The sequence below is a fragment of the Meles meles genome, unplaced genomic scaffold (assembly GCF_922984935.1).
Source record: "Meles meles unplaced genomic scaffold, mMelMel3.1 paternal haplotype, whole genome shotgun sequence".
Taxonomy (NCBI): Eukaryota; Metazoa; Chordata; class Mammalia; order Carnivora; family Mustelidae; genus Meles; species Meles meles.
Genome location: NW_025721215.1, coordinates 165,275 through 187,666, shown reverse-complemented (window position 1 = coordinate 187,666; position 22,392 = coordinate 165,275).

Sequence of the window (22,392 nt, the reverse complement as noted above, 5' to 3'; positions counted from 1 at the left end):
CATTGTGAACCACATCCCTGGTGGCTTTCAGTTCTGGCATGATCAATTCTCTTTGGCCATCCATGGCTTTCTCCAACCTAGCTATTGCCTGGATAATTGTTAGTCTGAATTCCTTTTCTGACATATTGTCTATGTCGATAGCCATTAGCTCTGTTCCCGAATGTCCATCCTCTGTATTTTTCTTCTGTTGGGTATTCCTCCTCCTAGTCATTTTGGTAAGAGATGACTAAATAGACGCAGCTGGACTTATCGATTGTGGTGCAGTCAATGTGCACCCTGGAACGCTTCTGTGCAATCAGGATTCCCCACCCAAATGAGAGAAAAAAGAAAAGAAAAAGAAATAGAGAAGAAGAAAGAAAAAAAAGGGGGAAAGAAAAAAGGAAAAAAAAAAGAGAGAGAGAGATAGGAAAAAAAGGGAAGATAAAAGATAAGGCTCAGCCCAAATGGGCCACAAGGTAAGATTTGTGGAGTATACAAACAAAAACAGACAGACAAAAAGAGTGATAAAAGTATATGACAAGAGAAAAAAATATGTATATATAAGCAAAAAAAAAAGGGAAGAACCTCATCAGAAAGATCCCCAAGTATAAGATTTATATATTATCAGGACAAACAAATTCACAGAAACACTGACAGAAGGAAAAATTGGGAGAATGGTTATAGATTCTCAGTGTGGGTGAGGAAGGTTATTTTGATTCTTCCTGAAGGTATCTTGATGTTTTTGTTAAGGGACTCAACTTTGCTAAGTTACAGGGGGATTAGAAACTGGTTTGCCTATAGGGGTAGCATTGATTGGGGAAAGGGGATTACCTTGAAGTTTAACACTATATGTATAATAGAAAATAAAAATTAAATAAGAATAAACTAGACTAAAATAAGTTAAAATTAAAAAAGAATTAAAAAAATAGAAAAGCAAAAGAAACACACAGGTGTATGTATCAAAGAGTTCAGGTTAGAAGGTTATTAAAGAATTTGTTGTACTGGACATTTCAGTGTGATGGTAAATAGGTTAAAAAATTATCTGTATGTATAAAAAAAAAGAACCAGAATATTGGTAAAGAGTTAAAAATAATAATTGTATTTATGAAGTAGTGGTGTTTGTTCTCTTGTAGACTTTTTTTTTTTTTTTTTCCTTCCTGGTTGGTTTTCTGGGGGAGGGGCCTGCCACGTGGTTTTTCAGGCAATGATGTTCCCTGAGTTATGTCCTCCCGCTCCCCTCAAGGGGGTGAGCTCTTTTTTTTTTCAGGAAACTGTTTTTTTCAGCCTTTTGTTCTCTGGGGGTTTTTATGTTCTTTCATCTGCTTTCTCTCGCCTTGACAGCTTTTGATGGTTTTTGGAGGTTTAGAGGAGAGCAAACAGCACCCCAACCTCCCTCTCAGAGAGAAGCCTCAGACTGTTTTGCAAAAGCTGCTGGCAGAGTCGGTTCTGAGTCACTGTCCCTGGGGATGCAGGAGCTCCTCGTTGTCCCCAAAACCAGGGCAACGGTGGCTGTCTAGGCAGCTCCAGACCGCCAGAGAGGTTCGGAGCAGAGATCGCACACTGAGATTTTCCCACTGTCCTGGGCTGGGAATGTCTGGTTTTTCCGGCTGCCAGAGCTCCAGGCTAGCGACTATGAGCACCTATCCCAAGGGAGGGAGTGGGACGGGCTCGTTTCAGGATTGCCGTCTGGCCAGGCTCCCAGCCCCCCACGGGAGCCAGACCCCACTCGTTCTTGGGCACGCTGGCGAGTCAGGTGCACTGGCAGCTCAAGGACGGAGACCTGATTTCTCTGCCGCACTCTCTCTGGCTCAGCACCAGGGGAGGCTGTCCTGTGTCCGGGGACTTAGGTCCCTGACGCTAACCGTCCAGGTTCCCACTATTTTCCCCCCGTGATCCTTTGCTCTTTGTTTTTTGAGTGCTTTCAACAAGACTCCAAGTTAATGTTGGTCCCCAGACGCAGAGCCCTCTCGTATTGGGGTATTACTTTCCAATAGGTCACCTCTGGTGGCTCCCTCTACCTCCCTTTTTTTTATTCCTTTATTTGTTTATTTACAGCATAACAGTGTTCATTGTTTTGGCATCACACCCAGTGCTCCATGCAGTACGTGCCCTCCCTATTACGCACCACCTGGTTCCTCAACCTCCCACACACACCCCCCCCCCCCCGCCCCTTCAAAACCCTCTGGTTGTTTTTCAGAGTCCATAGTCTCTCGTGGTTCATCTCCCCTTCCAGTTTCCCTCAACTCCCTCTCCATCTCCCCATGTCCTCTATGTTATTTGTTATGCTCCACAAAGAAGTGAGACCATATGATACTTGACTCTCTCTGCTTGACTTATTTCGCTCAGCATAATTTCTTCCAGTCTCGTCCATGTTGCTACAAAAGTTGGGTATTCATCTTTCTGATGGAGGCATAATACTCCATTGTGTATATGGACCACATCTTCCTTATCCATTCATCCGTTGAAGGGCATATTGGTTCTTTCCACAGTTTGGCAACTGTAGCCATTGCTGCAATAAATATTGGGGTACCGGTGGCCCTTCTTTTCACTACATCTGTATACATCTGTATACAGATGTAGTGAAAAGAAGGGCTCCCTCCCCTTTTGTTTATCTTCCGATATCAGTCCGATGCTCCCAGTCTGCTTTACCTGTCACTGTCGTCTTCTGCTCCTGTAGAGATCCAGACGTGTATAATTCTGATCTCAGGCTGATTTCATGGGTGGTAGGAGTTCTTTGGTAGGTAATCAGCTCACTTTAGTGTACAGTTTGAAACGGTGCCTCCTCCTACTTCCCCGCCATCTTGACTACCCCCTAATCACTTTTAACTTGATATTCTCTATTTGGTTCTCATGATTCCCTTTAATACTTTGTCCATTTTTAAAAGCTATTTGTTGTCTATCAGACACATGAAAAAATGTTCATCATCAGTAGCCATCAGGGAGATTCAAATTAAAACAACATTGAGATACCAACTAACACCAGTTAGAATGACCAAAATTAGCAAGACAGAAACAACGTGTGTTGGAGAGGATGTGGATAAATAAACAAATTTTAAAAAATGCTATTTGTGCATGCTTAATAGAGTTGATTTAAAGACTTTTTCTGTAACTATGGTATCTGTTGTTCTTCACAGACAGTTTTCATTGATTTCTTCTTTCCTGTTAATAATATATACTGTTTTGTTTGTTTTATGCATCATAACATTTTGTTGAAGTCTGGACAATTAGGGAATTTTGGAAATAAGATTCTCCCTCCTCCCTGGGGTAGGTTGATTTTGCTTGTACATTTGTTTTTTGTTTAGTGGCATTTCAAACTTTTTAAATACTGTTTTTATGTTTTAATTTTTCATTCCAGCAAAGTTAACAGTGTTATATTAGTTTCAGTTGTACAATATAGTGATTCAATGGTGTTATACATTACTCAGTGTTTATCATGATAAGTATTCTCTTTATTTATTTATTTATTTTTATTTTTTTATTTACAGCATAACAGTGTTCATTGTTTTGACTCACACCCAGTGCTCCATGCAGTACGTGCCCTCCCTATTACCCACCACCTGGTTCCTCAACCTCCCACCCCCCCCCCTCGCTGCCCCTTCATAACCCTCTGGTTGTTTTTCAGAGTCCATAGTCTCTCATGGTTCATCTCCACTTCCAGTTTCCCTCAACTCCCTCTCCTCTCCATCTCCCCATGTCCTCCATGTTATTTGTTATGCTCCACAAAGAAGTGAGACCATATGATACTTGACTCTCTCTGCTTGACTTATTTCGCTCAGCATAATTTCTTCCAGTCTTGTCCATGTTGCTACAAAAGTTGGGTATTCATCTTTCTGATGGAGGCATAATACTCCATTGTGTATATGGACCACGTCTTCCTTATCCATTCATCCTTTGAAGGGCATCTTAGTTCTTTCCACAGTTTGGCGACCGTAGCCATTGCTGCAATAAACATTGGGGTACAAATGGCCCTTCTTTTCACTACATCCGTATCTTTGGGGTAAATACCAAGCAGTGCAATTGCAGGGTCATAGGGAAGCTCTATTCTTAATTTCTTCAGGAATCTCCACACTGTTCTCCGAAGTGGCTGCACTAACTTTCATTCCCACCAAAAGTGTAAGAGGGTTCCCCTTTCTCCACATCCTCTCCAACAGTGTAAGAGGGTTCCCCTTTCTCCACATCCTCTCCAACACACGTTGTTTCCTGTCTTGCTAATTTTGGCCATTCTAACTGGGGTCAGGGGGTATCTCAATGTTGTTTTAATTTGAATCTCCCTGATGGCTAGTGATGATGAACTTTTTTTCATGTGTCTGATAGCCATTTGTATGTCTTTGTTGGAGAAGTGTCTGTTCATATCTTCTGCCCATTTTTTGATATGATTATCTGTTTTGTGTGTGTTGAGTTTGAGAAGTTCTTTATAGATCCTGGATATCAACCTTTGATCTGTACTGTCATTTGCAAATATCTTCTCCCATTCCGTGGGTTGCCTTTTTGTTTTGTTGACTGTTTCCTTTGCTGTGCAGAAGCTTTTGATCTTGACGAAGTCCCAAAAGTTCATTTTTGCTTTTGTTTCCTTGGCCTTTGGAGACATATCTTGAAAGAAGTTGCTGTGGCTGATATCGAAGAGGTTACTGCCTATGTTCTCCTCTAGGATTCTGATAGATTCCTGTCTCACGTTGAGGTCTTTTATCCATTTCGAGTTTATCTTTGTGTACGGTGTAAGTGAATGGTCGAGTTTCATTCTTCTACATATCGCTGTCCAGTTTTCCCAGCACCATTTATTGAAGAGACTGTCTTTTTTTCCATTGTATTTTTTTCCTGTTTTGTCGAAGATTATTTCACCATAGAGTTTAGGGTCCATATCTGGGCTCTCCACTCTGTTCCACTGGTCTATGTGTCTGTTTTTATGCCAGTACCACGCTGTCTTGGTGATCACAGCTTTGTAGTAAAGCTTGAAATCGGGTAACGTGATGCTGCCAGTTTTGTTTTTGTTTTTCAACATTTCCTTAGCAATTCGGGATCTCTTCTGACTCCATACAAATTTTAGGATTATTTGCTCCAGCTCTTTGAAAAATACTGGTGGAATTTTGATCGGAATGGCATTAAAAGTATAGATTGCTCTAGGCAGTATAGACATTTTAACAATGTTTATTCTTCCAATCCAAGAGCATGGAACTGTCTTCCATCTTTTTGTGTCTTCTTCAATTTCTTTCATGAGTGTTCTGTAGTTCCTCGAGTACAGGTCCTTTACTTCTTTGGTTAGGTTTATGCCCAGGTATCTTATGGTTCTTGGTGCTATAGTAAATGGAATCTATTCTGTAATTTCCCTTTCTGTATTTTCATTGTTAGTGTATAGGAAAGCCACTGATTTCTGTACATGGACTTTGTATCCTGCCACGTTACTGAATTGCTGTAAGAGTTCTAGTAGTTTGGGGATGGAGTCTTTGGGGTTTTCCATATAAAGAATCATGTCATCTGCGAAGAGAGAGAGTTTGACTTCTTCCTTGCCAAGTTGGATACCTTTCATTTCTCTTTGTTGTCTGATTGCCGTTGCTAGGACTTCTAATACTATGTTGAACAAGAGTGGTGAGAGTGGGCATCCTTGTCGTGATCCTGATCTCAATGGGAAGGCTGCAAGCTTTTTCCCATTGAGGATGATATTTGCTGTGGGTCTTTCATAGATAGATTTTATGAAGTTCAGGAATGTTTCCTCTATCCCTATACTTTGAAGCGTTTTCATCAGAAACGGATGCTGGATTTTGTCAAATGCTTTTTCTGCATCAATTGAGAGGACCATGTAGTTCTTCTCTCTTCTCTTATTGATGTGTTCCATCACACTGATTGCTTTGCGAATGTTGAACCAACCTTGCAACCCAGGGATGAATCTCACCTGGTCATGGTGGATAATCTTTTGAATGTGCTGATGGATCCTGTTTGCTAGGATTTTGTTGAGAATCTTTGCATCCATATCCATCAGTGATATTTGTCTGAAATTCTCCATTTTGGTAGGGTCTTTGCCTGGTTTGAGGATCAGGGTAATGCTGGCTTCATAAAAAGAGTCTGGAAGTTTTCCTTCTGCTTCAATTTTTTGGAACAGCTTCAGGAGAATAGGTGTTATTTCTTCTTTGAAAGTTTGGTAGAAATCCCCAGGGAATCCGTCAGGTCCTGGGCTCTTGTTTTTTGGGAGGTTTTTGATCACTGATTCAATCTCGTTACTAGATATCGTTCTATTCAGGTTGTCACTTTCTTCCTGGTTCAATTTTGGGAGTTTGTAGCTTTTCAGGAATGCATCCATTTCATCTAGGTTGCTTAGCTTATTGGCATATAACTGTTGGTAATAATTTCTGATGATTGTTTCTACTTCCTTGGTGCTAGTTGTGATCTCTCCCTTTTCATTCCTAATTGTATTAATTTGGGCTTTCTCTCTTTTCTTTGGATTAGTGTGGCCAATGGTTTATCAATCTTATTGATTCTTTCAAAAAACCACCTTCTCGTTTCATTGATACGTTCTACTGTATCTCTGGTTTCTACCTCATTGATCTCTGCTCTAATCTTGTTTATTTCCCTTCTTGTATGTGGAGTTGGTTTGATTTGTTGTTGATTCTCCAGTTCTTTAAGGTGTAGAGACAGCTGGTGTATTCTGGATTTTTCAATTTTTGGGGGGGAGGCTTGGATGGCTATGTATTTCCCCCTTAGAACCGCCGTTGCTGTATCCCATAGGTTTTGGACAGGCTCCCAGCCCCTCACGGGAGCCAGACCCCACTTGTTCTCGGGCTTGCTGGCATTCCAGTGCACTGGCGGCTCAGGGACCGAGACCTGATTTCTCCACAGCATTCTCTCTGGCTCTGCACCAGGGGAGGCTGTCCTGGGTCCGGTCTTAGGTCCCTGACCCTAACTGCCCAGGTTCCCACTATTACCCCCCGTGATCCTTTGCTGTTTGTTTTTTGAGTGCTTTCAACCAGACTCCAAGTTAATGCTGGTCTCCAGACGCAGAGCACTCTCGTGTTGGTGTGTTACTTTCCAATCGGTCACCTCTGGTGGCTCCCTCCCCCTTTTTTTTATCTTCTGATATCAGTCTGATGCTCCCATTCTGCTTTACCTGCCACTGGTGTCTTCTGCTCCTGTAGAGATCCAGACGTGTATAATTCTGATCTCAGGCTGATTTCATGGGTGGTCGGAGTTCTTTGGTAGGTAATCAGCTCAGTTTAGGGTACAGGTTGAAATGGTGACTCCTCCTACTTCCCCGCCATCTTAGTGTTTCGATAAGTATTCTCTTTAATTCTGTCACCTATTTCACCCATCCCTCCACTTCCCCTTTGGCAGCTATCAGTTAGCTCTCTATAGCTTAGAGTCTCTTATTTTTTCTCTCTCTCTCCACATTTATCTTTTTCCTTTGTTCATTTGTTTAGTTTCTTAAAGTCCACATATGGATGAAATCCTATGATCTTTGTCTTTCTCTGACTGATTTATTTTGCTTAGTATTACTTTCTGTAGCTTTATCCTTCAGGCCCATCATTTGCTAGACTTTCTTTGCCCACTGTAAGTGTGTTTGTTCCCTGGTCTGAATGTGGTGATTATAACTGAGTATGCTCTGGTCTGCTTATGAAATGGAATCTGTAGCCATTGCTGCTGTAACCAAGGCCCTGCCAAACTCCTGGAAATATCTGGAAATAGCATGTGGACAGGGGTTTGGGTTGTTCTTTTGGGAGAGGGTGCACACTGTGCTGGGATGGATGCAAGCATAACTGAGAATGGAAGCTCTACTGGACTGTGTGGGGCTGGGACTTAGTCTAAACAAGTTAGGTATGAGTATGGGCCCTGTGCTATTTCCCACAGGTCACTTTGTATTTATGCAAAGAGAAAAGGAGGACAATGGGGCCTGCCAGTTTCTTTTTTTCCTGGAGGGTTCTTTCCATGTAAATTGCCTCACTGGAACATGCTCTGAGATGAGCAAATAACTTCCCTGCTGTGGGCCCCAGGTGCTCCTCAGATCACTGTTTCCATCTTATGTGTCTGAGTGATTTGCACCCTGCCTTCTCTTCAAGAGCAGCCCAGTGATTCCAGGTTCTCTCCAAGCCAAGGCCACTGCCTTTATAATTCCAGGATTTAAGGTTTCCTGGTTGCCAGAACTCATGTAATTTCCCCTCTAGCTGTCTAAGCTAATTGCTGTGGAATTCATTTCTCCATGCTCTCTTGTGTGTACTAAACTGTCTCTCTCATTCTCCATGACTGTGACATTCTCCACATTGCACGGGACATGATCCATTTCTCTCCCAAACCATATCTCTGAACTTCCTACCTTCTTTGATGTGACCTCATCTTTATGTTTATTTGTGACATTTGTTTTGTGCAACTACCCCTCAGAACAATGTATTATTTAAACTATAACCCCTGGATGACTTTACTAGTTACCAAGCACATTTAGATATGGTGTTAAGAAAAACACATACTGGCCACAGGTCTTTGGAGGAAAGGATGATATATAAGACCATGAAGCTGAGCAACTGGGGATGCTCAGCTCACTCAGGATGGAATGCGCCCAGTTCACAGAGGCCAAGCAGCTTTGAATGCCCAGCCCACTCAGAGTGGAACTCAGCCTGCTTCCCTTTTCCATTGTCTCTCCTTTCTCTTCCAAAAAGCGCCCTTTGTTAGTTAGATGAGTCCTTTGAATGTCCTTGGTTAACTATAAACCTTACCCTCCTTCTTGTTTGTCCACAAGACTTGTGACTAATGTTTGAACTTCATCAGTTCCTCTGTTGGCTATTGTTTCTATCTAATAAAAGTGAGACTGAGGAGTTGCTTGGTGCAGCAGTCTTTTTGACTATTGTCCCCTGCTCCCTTTTTCTTTAAGCTGACTTGTTTGTGCCTAATTCTTCTCCCGGTTTGCTGACTGGAATCAGCAGTTCTGCTATACTTCAGGTCAATTTCTGTGATATTTAGGATGATTTATTAGTTATCAAGTTGTATTCATGGGATGGGGTTGAGCCTAATGTTCTCTTACCCTGTAGCCTTCTTCCCTTCTGTCCCTGGTACTAGTTTCATGGTCATACAGGCTAAAATTACGGCATTCAGTGTTAGAAAAGGAAAAAAAAATGTGTTCATATAAATTAAATTATTATACTTATATTCATTACTTGAGAAATCATAACAACTTAGCCAATTCACTTAATTATTTAGAACTTTAAATGTCACTTTTCTGTAACAATTGTAAACTAAGACATCATTTTGTTTACCTATGTCTAGTTAACATACAGTGTAATATTAATTTCAGATGTACAATTTACAGATTCGACACTTACATATAACAACCCATGATCATTGCAGGTGCACATCTTAATCCCCACCATCTATTTAACCCATCCCCCAACCCTGCTATCCTCTGGTAACCACCAGTTTGTTCTCTATAGTTAAAGAACTATAACTATAACTTCTGTGGTTTGCCTCTTTTTTTTCTCCTATGATTATTTGTTTTGATTTAAATTACACATATGACTAAAATCATATGGTGTTTTTCTCTCTCTGACAGAATTAATTTGCTTAGCATAATACTTTTTAGCTCTGTCCATGTTGATCCAAATATCAAGATTTCATTTTTTATGGCTGAGTATATATATATGACATTATGTGATATATATACCATGTGATATATATATCTCACATCTCCTTTATCCATTTGTCTCTCACTTGGGCTGTTTCCATAATATGGCTATTACAGATAAGACTGCTATAAATATTGGGGTGCATATATCCCTTCAGATTAGTATTTTTGTCTTTTTTGTGTAAATACCTAGTACAGTAGTTGCTGGATTGTAGGGTATTTTTATTTTTAGCTTCTTGAGGAAACTCCATACTCTTCTCCACAGTGCTGCATCAATTTGTGTTCCCTCCAACAGTGCAAGAAGTTTCCCTTTTCTTCGTATCTTCACTAACACCTGTTGTTTCTTCTGTTGTTGATTTTAGCCATCCTGACAGGTGTGAGGTGATATCTCATTATAGATTTGATTTGTATTTCCCTAATGATGAATGGTGTTGAACATCTTTTCATGTGTCTGTAAGCCATCTCTATCTTTTCTTCAGAAAAATATCTATTTATATCTTCTGCCCCCTTTTAACAGGATTATACTTTTGTGGGGGGTGTTGTATTTGACAAGTTGTTTATATATTTTGGCTAATAGCTTCTATCAAATATGTCATTGGCAAATACCTTCTCCCATTCCATAGATTGCCTCTTAGTTTTGTTGATTGTTTCCTTTGCTGTGCAGAGCTGCTTATCTTGAAGAAGTCCCAATAGTTAATTTATGCTTTTGTGTGCCTTGCCTCTGGAGATGTGTCTAGTAAGTTGTTGTAGGCAAGGTTAAATAGATTTCTGCCTGTGTTCTTCTCCTCTAGGATTTTGATGGATTACTATCTCATATTTAGATCTTTCATTCATTTTGAATTTATTTTTGTGTATGGTTTAAGAATGTGGTCAATTTTCATTGTTTTACATGTTGCATTGTTTTGCATGTTTTAGTTTTCTCAACACCATTTGTCGAAGAAACTTTTTTCATTGGATATTCTTTCCTGGCTTGTTGAAGACTAGTTGCCCATATAGTTATGGGTTCATTTCTGGGTTTTCTATTCTATGCCGTTAATTTATGTGAATACTTTCTGTGCCAGTACCAGACTATCTTGATCACTGCAGCTTTGTAATATAACTCCAAGTCCAGAATCGTGATGCTTCCAGCTTTTCTTTTCTTTTTGAAGATTGCTTTGGTTATTTGGGGTCTTTTGTGGTTTCATGCAAACATTAAGATTGCTTGTTGTAGCTTTGTTAAAATATTGTTGGTATTTTGATAGGGACTGCATTAAATATGTAGAATGCTTTTGTTAGGCTAGGTATTTTAGCCACATATGTTCTTCCAATCCATGATCATGGAATATCTTTAAATTTCTTTGTGTCATCTTCAGTTTCTTTCATCAGTATTCTATAGTTTTTGGAGTACAGATATTTTACCTCTTTGGTTAGGTTTATTCCTAGGTAATTTTTTTTTTTTTTGGCGCAGTTGTGAATGGAATTGAATCCTTGATTTCCTTTTTTGCTGCTTCATTATTGGTGTATAGAAATACAACAGATTTCTTTACATTGATTTTGTATCCTTTTGATGTACTGAGTTCATATATTGGTTCTAGCAATTTCTTTTTCTTTTTTTTTAAAGATTTTATTTATTTATTTGACAGAGAGAGAGATCACAAGTGGGCAGAGCAGCAGGCAGAGAGAGAGAGGGGGAAGTAGGCTCCCTGCTGAGCAGAGAGCCTGATGCAGGCCTTGACCCCAGGACACTGATTTCATGTCCTGAGCTGAAGACAGGGGCTTAACCCACTGAGCCACCCAAACACCCCTCTAGCAATTTTTTTAGTGGAGTCTTTTGGATTTTCTATACTGAGTATCAAGTCTGCAAATAGTGTGCTTTGAGTTCTTCCCTGCTGATTTGGATGCCTTTTATTTCTTTTTGTTTTCTGATTTCTGAGGTTAGGACTTTCAGGAGTATGTTAAATAATAGTGGTGAGAGTGCATATTCATGTCTTGTTCTTGATTATGGAAAAAGGTCTCAGTTTTTCCCCATAGAGGAGGATATGAGCTGAGTGTTTTTCATGTATGGCCTTTATTATGCTGAGGTGCATTCTCTCTAAATCTACTTTGTTGAGGGTTTTTATCATGCGTGGATGCTGCACTTTGTCGAATGTTTTCTTTACATCTATTTCAATGATCATGTGGTGCCACAATGGAGTATTACGCCTCCATCAGAAAGGATGAATACCCAAATTTTGTAGCAACATGGACGGGACTGGAAAAGATTATGCTGAGCTAAATAAGTCAAGCAGAGAGAGTCAAGTATCATATGGTCTCACTTATTTGTGGAGCATAACAAATAACATGGAGGACATGGGGAGAAGGAGAGGAGAGGGAGTTGAGGGAAACTGGAAGGGGAGATGAACCATGAGAGACTATGGACTCTGAAAAACAACCAGAGGGTTTTGAAGGGGCGGGGGGGGGAGGTTGAGAAACCAGGTGGTGGGTCATAGGGAGGGCACGTACTGCATGGAGCACTGGGTGTGATGCCAAAAGAATGAACACTGTTATGCTGTAAATAAACAAATAAAATAAATAAATAAATAAATAAATAAATAAATAAATAAAAAAGAAGATATGGTCCATATATACAATGGAATATTACGCCTCCGTTAGAAAGGATGAATATCCAACTTTTGTATCAAAATGGACGAGACTGGAAGAGATTATGCTGAGTGAAATAAGTCAAGCAGAGAGAGTCAATTATCACATGGTTTCACTTACTTGTGGAGCGTAAGGAATAACATGGAGGACACTAGAAGATGGAAAGGAGAAGTGAGTTGGGGGAAATCAGAGGGGGAGACAAAGCATGAGAGACTGTGGACTCTAAGAAATAAACTGAGGATTTTGGAGGGGAGGGGAGTGGGGGGATAGGTAAGCCTGGTGGTGGGTATTTAAGGAGGGCACATATTGTACGGAGCACTGGATGTGGTGCATAAAAACGAATCTTGGAACACTGAAAAAATAAAATTAAATTAAAAAAAAGAAAAAAAATGATCATGTTGTGTATCTTTTATTTTATTATTAATGTGGTGTATCAAGTTGATTGATTTGTGAATATTGACCCACACTTGTAGTTCAGGAATAAATCCCACTTGATCGCGGTGAATGATATTTTGCTGTACTTTTGGATTTGCTTTGCTCGTATTTCTTTGAGAACTTTTGCATTCATGTTCTTCAGGGATATAGGTCATATTTGTCTTTTTTTACTGGAGAATTTTTCTGGTTTTGGTATCAGAGTATGCTAGTCTCTTAAAATGAAATTAGATGTTCTCCTCCCTTTTCTATTTTTTGGAATAGTTTGAGAAAAATAGGTATTAACTGTCTTTAAATATTTGGTAAAATTAGCCTGTGAAACATCTGGTCCTGGACTTTTGTTTGTTCGAGGTGTTTTGTTTGTTTGTTTTTTAATTACTGATACTATGTCTTTTCTGGTTATTAGTCTGTTCAAGTTTTCTATTTCTTCCTGTTTCAGCTTTGGTAGTGTATATGTTTCTAGGCATTTATCTGTTTCTTCCAGGTTGTTCAATTTGTTGGCATATAGTTTATCAGAATATTCTCTCATAAGTGTTTGTATTTCTGTGATTATGGTTGTTATTTAAACTCTCTTATTTGTGATTTTATTTATTTGAGTCTTTTCTCTTTTTTATACATGTGGCTAAGTGTTAATCAGTATTATTATTTATTTTAAAGGATTAATTCCTGGTTTTACTGATGTGTTCTACTGTTTTTTGTTTGTTTGTTTGTTTTTAGTTTCTATGTCATTTTTTTCTGCTCTAATAATTAATTATTACCTTCTCTGAATTTCAACTTTATTAATTTTTCTTTTTCTCACTCCTTTAGGTGTTAGATTTTTTTTTTTTAGATTTTTCTTGCCTCCTAGAGTAGGTCTGTATTACTATATACTTCCCTCTTATTCCCTCTTTTGCCACATCCCAAAGGTTTTGGACCATCGTGTTTTCATTTTCACATGTTTCCATGTATTTTTTAAAAAATATTTTATTTATTTATTTGACAGAGAGAGATCACAAGTAGATAGAGAGGCAGGCAGAGAGAGAGAGAGGGAAGTAGGCTCCCTGCTGAGCAGAGAGCCTGATGCGGGACTCGATCCTAGGACCCCGAGATCATGACCTGAGCCAAAGGCAGTGGCTTAACCCATTGAGCCACCCAGGCAACCTCCATGTATTTTTTAATTTCCTTTTTGATTTCCTGGTTGACCCGTTCATTGTTTTGTTGCATGCTTTTTAACCACCATTATTTTTTTAATTTGTTTATTTTCAACGTAACAGTATTCATCGTTTTTGCACCACACCCAGTGCTCCATGCAATACGTGCTCTCTCTATTACCCACCACCTGCTTCCCCAACCTCCCACCTCCCACACTTCAAAACTCTCAGTTTGTTTTTCAGAGTCCATAGTCTCTCATGGTTCATCTCCCCTTCCAAATTCTTGAGGAATCTCCACACTGTTCTCCAAAGTGGCTGCACCAACTTGCATTCCCCCCAACAGTGGAAGAGGGTTCCCCTTTCTCCACATCCTCTCCAACACACGTTGTTTCCTGTCTTGCTAAATTTGGCCATTCTAACTGGTGTAAGGTGGTAGCTCAATGTGCTTTTAATTTCAAACTCTCTGATGGCTAGTGATGATGAGCATTTTTTCATGTGTCTGATAGCCATTTGTATGTCTTCATTGGAGAAGTGTCTGTTCATATCTTCTGCCCATTTTTTGATAGGATTATCTGTTTTGTGTGTGTTGAGTTTGAGAAGTTCTTTATAGATCCTGGATATCAACCTTTTGTATGTACTGTCATTTGCAAATATCTTCTCCCATTCCGTGGGTTGCCTCTTTGTTTTGTTGACTGTTTCCTTTGCTGTGCAGAAGCCTTTGATCTTCATGAAGTCCCAAAAGTTCATTTTCACTTTTGTTTCCTTGGCCTTTGGAGACCTATCTTGAAAGAAGTTGCTGTGGCTGATATCAAAGAGGTTACTGCCTATGTTCTCCTCTAGGATTCTGATGGATTCCTGTATCATGTTGAGGTCTTTTATCCATTTCGAGTTTATCTTTGTGTACTAACCACCATTATCTTTTTAATAGATTTTATGTATTTATTTGATATATAGAGAGAGCATGCACAACTAGAGGCAACTGCAGACAGAGGGAGAGGGAGAATCAGGTCCCCTACTGAGCAGAGAGCCTGAGGTGAGTCTCAGTCATGGAGCCCTGGGGATCTGAGCCAAAGGCAGATGCTTAGCTGACTTAACCATCCAGGCACCCTTTTAGCCACCATGCATTTGTGCTCTTCCCAATTCTTGGGGTTGACTTTGAGTTTCTTGTAGTTGTGGTCTGAAAATATGCACGGTGTGATCTCAATCTTTTAGTACTTATTGAGGACTGATTTGTAAACCACTGTGTGATCTGTTCTGGAGAATGTCTCATGCGCACTTGAAAAATAGTGTATATTCTGCTGTTTTAGGATGGAATTTTCTGAATATATGTGTTAAGTTAATCCTGTCCACTGTGTTATTCAAAACCATTGTTTTCTTTTGAAGTTTTGTTTTGATGATCTATCCATTGATGTAAGTGTGATATTTCAGTCCCCTATTGTAATACAAAACTGTATTATTGATTTCCATCAATGAGTTCCTTTATTTTTGTTGTTAGTATTTTTATATATTTGAGTGCCCCCAAGTTAGGGGCATAAATATTTAGATCTTATTTGGTAGTCCCCCCTCCTTTTTTATTATACAGTGCCCTTTCTCATCTCATTTTTTACATTCTTTGGTTTAATGTGTATTTTTTCTGAAGTAAGTATGCTTCTCTGGCTGTCTTTTAGTGTCCATTTTCATGATAAATGTTTCTCCATCCCCTGACTTTCAGCCTGCAGGTGACGTTAGTCTAAAATGAATTTCTTTAGGCCATGTATGGATAGGTTTTGTTGTTTTATCCATTTTGACACCCTATGTCTTCGCTTGGAGCATTCATTCCATTTATATTCAAGCAATTATTCATAGATACTGTATTTAGTGCCATTTTATTACCTGTTTTATCAAGTAAAACATTATTATTACTTGTTTCTGGAGATTTTCTCTGACACTTTCTTGTCTTTGTCACTTTTGGTCTTTCCACTCAAATAGTACCCTTTAATATTTCTTTCAGGCCAGGTTTAGCAGTCACAAACTCTTTCAGTTTTTGTTTCTCTGGGAAAGCTTTTATCTCTCCTATTCTGAATGGTAGTCTTGCTGAATAGAGTACTTTGAGTGGAGATTTTTCCAATTCAGTACTTTGAATATCATGTCATTTTCTTCTGGCTTGCCAATCACAGTTATGAAATTTGCAGCTAATCTTATGGATCTTCACGCAAGTTAAGACTTCTTTTTTCATACTGTTTTAAAAAAAATTTTCCGTATCACTATGCTTTGTAAATCTAATTATGATACATTTTGGTGTTTGTCCGCCCCCCCCACCCCTTTTTTTATATGGGAGTGTTCTATGCCTCCTGGATCTGGTTGTCTGTTTCCTTCCTCAGATTGGGGATATTTCATCTATTATTTCTTCAAATAAATTTTCTACTCCCCTTTCTCTCTTCTTCTGGACTCATATAATATGAATTTTTATGCTAGATGGAATTGCTGAATTCCCTTAATCTGTTCTCATGTTTCACAATTCTTCTTTTTCTTTCTTGTTCAACCTCATTATTTTCCATTATTTTGTCTTCTACACCACTTATTCATTCCTCTGCTTATTCCAGCCTGCTGTTCAGCATCACACTTGTTCTAATCTCAGTGTTTGCATTGTTCATTTCTGACTGCCTTTTCTTTTTTTAAACTCTTTTATCTGTCATAAGGGCCTCCCTGAAGTCTTCCAGCCTTTTCTCAGCCCAGGAAATATTCTTATGATTGTTTCTTTAAATTCTCCATCAGGACAGAATACTCATTCTTCTCAAGTGCACATGGAACCTTCTCCAGAATTGACCACATACTGGGTAACAAAGCAAGACTCAACCGATACCAAAAGACTGATATTATTCCCTGCATATTCTCAGATCACAATGCTTTGAAACTGGAACTCAATCACAAGGAAAAGTTCAGAAGGAACTCAAACACCTGGAAGCTAAAGACCACCTTGCTTAAGAATGCCTGGATCGGGGCACCTGGATGGTTCAGTGGGTTAAGCTGCTGCCTTCGGCATGGGTCATGATCTCGGGGTGCTGGGATCGAGTCCCACATTGGGCTCTCTGCTCAGCAGGGAGCCTGCTTCTCTCTCTCTCTCTCTCTCTCTCTGCCAGTCTCTCTGCCTACTTGTGATCTCTCTCTCTGTCAAATAAATAAATAAGATCTTTAAAAAAAAAAAGAATGCCTGGATCAACCAGGAGATCAAAGATGAACTTAAACAATTCATGGAAACCAAAGAGAATGAAGACACTTCGGTCCAAAACCTATGGGATACAGCAAACGCGGTTCTAAAGGGGAAATACATAGCCATCCAAGCTTCCCGCAAAAACATTGAAAAATCCAGAATACACCAGCTATCTCTACACCTTAAAGAACTGGAGAATCAACAACAAATCAAACCAACTCAACATGAAAGAAGGGAAATAATGAAGATTAGAGCAGAGATCAATGAGGTAGAAACGAGAGATACAGTAGAACGTATCAATGAAACTAGAAGCTGGTTTTTTGAAAGAATCAATAAGATCGATAAACCATTGGCCACACTAATCCAAAAGAAAAGAGAGAAAGCCCAAATTAATACAATTAGGAATGAAAAGGGAGAGATCACAACTAACACCAAGGAAATAGAAACAATCATCAGAAATTATTACCAACAGTTATATGCCAATAAGCTAAGCAACCTAGATGAAATGGATGCATTCCTGGAAAGCTACAAACTCCCAAAATTGAACCAGGAAGAAATTGGCAACCTGAATAGACTGATATCTAGTAACGAGATTGAGGCAGTGATCAAAAACCTCCCAAAAAACAAGAGCCCAGGACCTGACGGATTCCCTGGGGAATTCTACCAAACTTTCAAAGAAGAAATCACACCAATTCTCCTGAAACTGTCCAGAAAATTGAAGCAGAAGGGAAACTTCCAGATGCTTTTTATGAAGCCAGCATTACCCTGATCCCCAAACCAGGCAATGACCCTAACAAAAAGGGGAATTTCAGACCAAAATCACTGATAAATATGGATACAAAGATTCTCAACAAGATCCTAGCAAACAGGATCCAGCAGCACATTAAAAAGATTATCCACCATGACCAGGTGGAATTCATTCCTGGGTTGCAAGTTTGGTTCAACATTCGCAAATCAATCAATGTGATAGAACAAATCAATAAGAGAAGAGAGAAGAACACCATGGTCCTCTCAATTGATGCAGAAAAAGCATTTGACAAAATCCAGCATCCGTTCCTGATTCAAACGCTTCAAGTATAGGGATAGAGGGAACATTCCTGAACTTCATAAAATCTATCTATGAAAGACCCACAGCAAATATCATCCTCAATGGGAAAAAGCTTGCAGCCTTCCCATTGAGATCCGGAACACGACAAGGATGCCCACTCTCACCACTCTTGTTCAACATAGTATTAGAATTCCTAGCAACAGCAATAGACAACAAAGAGAAATGAAAGGTATCCAACTTGGCAAGGAAGAAGTCAAACTCTCTCTCTTCACAGATGACATGATTCTTTATATGGAAAACCCAAAAGACTCCACCCCCAAACTACTAGAACTCATACAGAAATTCAGTAACGTGGCAGGATACAAAGTCCATGTACAGAAATCAGTGGCTTTCTTATACACTAACAATGAAAATACAGAAAGTGAAATTAGAGAATCGATTCCATTTATTATAGCACCAAGAACCATAAGATACCTGGGAATAAACCTAGCTAAAGAGGTAAAAGACCTGTACTTGAGGAACTAGAGAACACTCATGAAAGAAATTGAAGAAGACACAAAAAGTTGGAAGACTGTTCCATGCTCTTGGATTGGAAGAATAAACATTGTTAAAATGTCTATACTGCCCAGAGCAATCTATACTTTTAATGCCATTCTGATCAAAATTCCACCGATATTTTTCAAAGAGTTGGAGCAAAGAATCCTAAAATTTGTATGGAATCAGAAGAGACCCCGAATTGCTAAGGAAATGTTGAAAAACAAAAACAAAACTGGCGGCATCACATTACCCGATTTCAAGCTTTACTACAAAGCTGTGATCACCAAGACAGTGTGGTACTGGCATAAAAACAGACACATAGACCAGTGAAACAGAGTGGAGAGCCCAGATATGGACCCTCAACTCTATGGTCAAATAATCTTCGAGAAAACAGGAAAAAATATTCAATGGAAAAAAGACAGTCTCTTCAATAAATGGTGCTGGGAAAACTGGAAAGCGATATGTAGAAGAATGAAACTCGACCATCCTCTTACAGTGTATACAAAGATAAACTGGAAATGGATAAAAGACCTCAACGTGAGACAGGAATCTATCAGAATCCTAGAGGAGAACATAGGCAGTAACCTCTTCGATATCAGCCACAGCAACTTCTTTCAAGATAGGTCTCCAAAGTCCAAGGAAACAAAAGCCAAAATGAACTTTTGGGACTTCATCAAGATCAAAAGCTTCTGCACAGCAAAGGAAACATTGAAAAAAACAAAGAGGCAACCCACGGAATGGGAGAAGATATTTGCAAATGACAGTACAGACAAAAGGTTGATATCCAGGATCTATAAAGAACTTCTCAAACTCAACACACACAAAACAGATAATCCTATCAAAAAATGGACAGAAGATATGAACAGACCCTTCTCCAATGAAGACATACAAATGGCTATCAGACACATGAAAAAATCTTCATCACCACTAGCCATCAGGGAGATTCAAAGTAAAACTACATTGAGATACCAACTTACACCAGTTAGAATGGCCAAAATTAGCAAGACAGGAAACAACGTGTGTTGGAGAGGATGTGGAGAAAGGGGAACCCTCTTACACTTTTGGTGGGAATGCAATTTAGTGCAGCCACTTTGGAGAACAGTGTGGAGATTCCTGAAGAAATTAAGAATAGAGCTTCCCTAAGACCCTGCAATTGCACTGCTTGGTATTTACCCCAAAGATACGGATGTAGTGAAAAGAAGGGCCATCTGTACCCCAATGTTTATTGCAGCAATGGCTACAGTTGCCATACTGTAGAAAGAACCAAGACGCCCTTCAACAGACGAATGGATAAGGAAGATTTGGTCCATATACACAATGGAGTATTATGCCTCCATCAGAAAGGATGGATACCCAACTTTTGTAGCAACATGGACGGGACTGGAAGAGATTATGCTGAGCGAAATAAGTCAAGCAGAGAGAGTCAAGTATCATATGGCCTCACTTCTTTGTGGAGCATAACAAATAACATGGAGGACATGGGGAGATGGAGTGGAGAGGGAATTGAGGGAAACTGGAAGGGGAGATGAACCATGAGAGACTATGGACTCTGAAAAACAACCAGAGGGTTTTGAAGCGGCGGGGGGGTGGGAGGTTGAGGAACCAGGTGGTGCGTAATAGGGAGGGCACGTACTGCATGGAGCACTGGGTGTGATGCCAAAAGAATGAACACTGTTATGCTGTAAATAAACAAATAAACCAAAACAAAAAGAAAAAAAAATTCTCCATCAGGTATATTACCTATACCTGTTTCATTCAGCTCTCTGTCTGTGACCCTATCTTGTTCTTTTATTTGGGTTGAATACCTCTGTCGGCATTTTGTCTAAGTCTCTGCCATCTTCTCTGTGTTATCAAAGTCCATTATGTTTTCTGCTCCTCAGAGTAATGGATTTATGAAGAAGAGATCATATACTCTCCAGGGCCTAGTGCTTCAAAGAGTGTGTTGTGTGTTGCTTGCAATCTTCTGTTGTGCTTTGACTGCTCCATCCTTCAGGCCAATCATCTTGAGAGGATCTCCTTGTCTGCAGTAGGCAGTGTTTGTCCTTGGCCAGATTGTGGTAAGTTGTTTTTTTTTAATATTTTATTTATTTGACAGAGAGAAATCACAACTAGGCAGAGAGGCAGGCAGAGAGAGAGGAGGAAGCAGGCTCCCTGCGGAGCAGAGAGCCCGATGTGGGGCTCGATCCCAGGACCCTGGGATCATGACCCGAATCGAAGGCAGAGGCTTTAACCCACTGAGTCACCCAGGTGCCCCAGAATGTGGTAAGTTTTAACTGGTATTCTTGGGTTTGTTAAATGAGACCTGATGCTGCTTTCCCTAGACTTGTATCCTTGTAGAATACTTCCGCTGGGATATCTCGTGTGGGCAGGAGCTTTTGCTCTTCTTCTAGGGGATGGGCTCACTACACTGGGACTGAGGTAAATTTGAGAGAGAAGGGTAGTTTTCCAGAGCACAGGGTTGTGGGACTTGGGGTAAGCAAGGTTGGCAGCCTGTATCTGTGCTGCACTGCATCCTGCAGATGTCTCTGTGTTTATGCTGAGTGGTGGGGGAGGGAAATGCAGTCAGCCAGCTCCTTTGTTCTTGAAGGGATGTCTCTGTGAATGCTGCCTCTCAATGGTCACCTCCAGGGAGAGTGAATTATCTCTTTGCCCTAGGCATTTTGCACATCACTGTTTCCATGCTATATGTCCCCATAATGTTTGTCTGCCTTATCCCCAACAGTGGAGCAGAGCCCCCATTACTCTCTCCCTGCTAATCTCCCTGACCTTTAAAAACTCCAGGCTTTAAGTCCCACTGGATGCAAGAATTCATGAAAATTAGTCCTTCTTATTTTTTCCAACCAACGGTTTTAGGGAAACCTTCTCCTTGTGCATTCCCCTGTGTGCCCCTCTCACTCTGGCCTTGTTTCCTTGACCACACCTTCCTCCCCTCCACAGAACCTATGATCCCTTTCTTCCCTAAATCATTCCCTCACACTTCCTACACTCTCAACCATTCTATACATTACTCAGTGCGCTTCACTATAAGTCTACTCTTAATTCCTTTCACCTATTTCAGCCATACCCCCCCACCCTCCATGCATTTCTCCTCTGGCAATCACCACATTCTCCTCTATATTTAAGACTTTCTTTGTTTGCCTCTTTTTTCTTTGTTTCTTAAATCCATATATGAGTAAATTACATATTTGCCTTTCTCTGATAGATTTATTTCACTTAGCATTATACTATCTAGATCCATCCATATTGTTGCTAGATCTCACTTTTATGTCATGTAATATTTCACTATATGTATATGCTACTTCTTTATTCATTCATCTATTGAAAATCACTTGAGTTGTTTCTATAATTAAGCTATTGTAAATAATGTTGCAAAAACCATAGTGGTTCATATATCTTTTCAAATTAATGTTTTTTAAAAAAATGTCTTTGTGTAAGTACTCAGTAGTTGAATTACTGAACCATATGGGAAATCTATTTTTAATTTTTTGACTACTCTCCATACTGTTTTTCACAGTGGTTATGTTGGTTTGCATTCCTATCAACAGTGCATTAGAGTTTCTTTTACTCCACATCCTCACAAATGCTTTGTTCTTGTGTATTTAATTTTAGCCTAACAGGTATGAGATCATATCTCATTGTGGTTTAAAATTGCATTGTCTGATATTAATGATGTCAAGCATCTTTTCATGTGTCCATTGGTCATGTTTACATCTTCTTTGGACAAATGTATGTGTGTGCCTTCTGTGCAATTTTTAACAGATAATTAGTGAAATTTTGTTTCCTTTGTTTTATTTTGTTTTGACTTGCATATCTTCTTTTTTTTACTTTTTATTTTTATTTATTTATTTTTTTCAGCATAACA